The sequence below is a fragment of the Sinocyclocheilus grahami genome, unplaced genomic scaffold (assembly GCF_001515645.1).
Source record: "Sinocyclocheilus grahami isolate Dianchi unplaced genomic scaffold, SAMN03320097.WGS_v1.1 scaffold2037.1, whole genome shotgun sequence".
Taxonomy (NCBI): Eukaryota; Metazoa; Chordata; class Actinopteri; order Cypriniformes; family Cyprinidae; genus Sinocyclocheilus; species Sinocyclocheilus grahami.
In genome coordinates this window covers 104,674-107,510 of record NW_015507216.1, presented here as the reverse complement: position 1 = coordinate 107,510, position 2,837 = coordinate 104,674, and the positions used below count along the sequence as shown (strand labels likewise).

Sequence of the window (2,837 nt, the reverse complement as noted above, 5' to 3'; positions counted from 1 at the left end):
ATAAAAGCTGGACTCTTTATAGTCTAAACATCACTACACAACACATAGCAGGCTGTCTCTATTGACTGTCGTGTGTTTAATAATACATCCCCCCACCACTTTCACTCACTCACCTGCCTCAGCTCGAGCTCGCAGTTGATTTGTGTCTTAATCAGCGGAGCTCGTCTTTACAGAGACCGTCCTCCTCTGTGACAGGTATCTACAGGTAATGTATCACTCACCTGCGCTCCAGGGTCCTCGGCGGAGCTCGGGCCGTTACTTATTCTGCTCGATCATGCCAAACACCCTCTCTCGCGCCAGCGTCGTGCGTCATGACGTCGTGAAGCCTCGGTACGTACTTGACGTTTAGAGCGCATGCGCGCATCGTATACTGAACTAGGGATGTACGTCAGTAATGCGTTTCTGAAATGAAATCCCCATTCATTTTCACTGATTAACCTGACAAATAGACCCTTTGTAAAACATTGGATGAACACTAACACCCGCCATTCATTTGTGAATTCAACACAACGAATTTCGGCAAAAAGCGAGACGCGTTTCTTCTTTCATAAATCACAACGTTTATTCAGTTTCATGTGTTTTTTTCACACTAGTGCACACTACAGACAACAGGCGTTGGTGGTATAGTGGTTAGCATAGCTGCCTTCCAAGCAGTTGACCCGGGTTCGATTCCCGGCCAACGCAGAACCTTTTCCTGCTTTAAATAACTTCGTGTAAAAGCATTTCACGATACTGATAACGTTTTAATAATCGTTCTAATTCTATGTCAATAGGAAAATTCACACTACAGCTATAAGGACAACAATACCTTTCTTTCAGAACATTTGTTTTTCTGACTGATGACCGATAAAAACCTCGACAGCCCATAAAGCGCTCGTGCAGTGAAGGGGATGCTAGTATAGTAAGCCTATCTATAGTGCTCGGTGTGAATGAGCCTTAAGTGTCAAATATGAAAGACTTCAAAATACAAGAAAGCACAACTAGACAAAAATATTATTATCATGACCACGGTTTATATGTCATATAATAATGTATTACATTATTACAACCTATACGTTATTTTTGTAGGTTTGAGCGAAGACATGGCAAACTTTATTAAAAGCAAATCTTTAGTCAAACCTCAGTGATCATTCACGGTGAGAGTTCAACATCACAAATACTGTTATACAAAGTAAAATCTGTTTTATAAAAATTCAAATCACTAGCAAAAAATTACAAGCTTTGGCATCAACATTTCAATGGGACAAAACTGGGATGAACTCCTTTTTGGGGCATCTGTCAAATTCTTACTGTAATGCTTTAATCGCTGTTGTCTTGAAAGTACATATTCACATATTGTAAGATATGATCAACGGCGTTGAGCAGGAGAATATCAGTGTTTTCATCCAGATCCAGCTCTGAGCAGTAGTTCTTCACCGGGACTATGTAGGATGTGGCCATTCCCAGCAGCTCTCCGGCCTTCACCATCTAGACAGATCAGTAAGAGAATGAATCACGTGATGCTCAAGGCAGACAGCACAACATGGCAAATAGGGATGGGCGTATCGATCCGAAGTATCGATACTCAAACAACAAATATCGATACTAAGGTGTGTTTTATTTACCAGTGATATTGTTTATTTAACAAAAAAATAATAATGTGTACAATATGCATTGAATCAGACGAATAACCTTTGTTAGCGAGTGATTGTGTAGGATACAACTATTTTCCTGCTCATCTGAACACACACAAATGTTGCAAGACAGAACCAATCCATCACAGAGAGCGTTCACTCACTTCTGACGGTGCATTCAAACAGGGCTGCGTTTCCCAAAAGTGTCATAAGAAACCATTGATGCTTTTGAGAACGGCAGCCAAGAACAATGCTTATCAGAGGACAGAAGGACAGAGTTATTTCACAGTAAACAAACTGAAATTGTAGCCTACATAGTTTGTGCAATTACAGTTATTTAAATTGAACGTTGAAAGATAATATTGATCATGTTCTATTCTGTAATGTTAATAGAATAAAAAGGTTGCATTTTATGCATCCAACAGCCGGTCACTGGCAGCCCCTTGCAAAATTAACCATGGTTTTACTAAAGTGACCGTAGTTACTTTACTGTAGTATTTATAGATTTGAATCATGTGTAAACAAAAACACATTTGAACCATGTGTAAACAAAAATATAACCTAATAAGTTACAATTAAGGCGTATTGAGTGTAAAAAAATGTGTTTTAAACAAAGTTAAGTGCTTATCATTACCCATTTTACTCTTAGTAATTTAATAATTTAATAAATTTCATAATTTAAAAGTTTAGTTCAGAAGTATCGAATCGCTATCGCTATCAACGATACTGCCTTGAAAAATATCGGTATCGTATCGAAAACAAAATAAGTGGTATCGCCCATCCCTAATGGCGAAGCATCAAGCATGACATACCGCCTGCTGAACAGCCTGGCTCTTGTAAACCTTGGTGATGTCACTTCTGGTCGCGGTACACACCTGGTCCACATGGGTCAGTAACGCCACCTGGTGTACACCTGCAATCCAGAAAATTAGATTAAATATACATGAAACATGGCTAAATATTATTAAGTGAAGCATTGAAGACTCGTTCACACCAAAAACAATAATGATAAAGATATTAGCGCCCACACTAACAGACGATAACATTAGCTATGTTTCCATCCATTTTATGCGCATTTTGGATTATCGCATAAAAAACCGCTAGATGGAAACGTCAAGATGAGCATAAATTCAAAAAATGCGAATAAAAAACGTATGCGTATAATTGAGTAGGATAAACGTTTTATCTGATAAGAAAAAATGCGCATAAAATACGATGGAAACA

The 2,837-nt window shown here is 38.5% G+C and overlaps 1 non-coding gene across 1 annotated transcript; it reads left to right on the top strand.

Moving 5' to 3' along the window:
• Nucleotides 1-612: 612 nt before the first annotated feature.
• Nucleotides 613-684, top strand: trnag-ucc (transfer RNA glycine (anticodon UCC)). Its single transcript has one exon. It is a non-coding gene; the product is annotated as a tRNA-Gly (tRNA).
• Nucleotides 685-2,837: the final 2,153 nt, after the last annotated feature.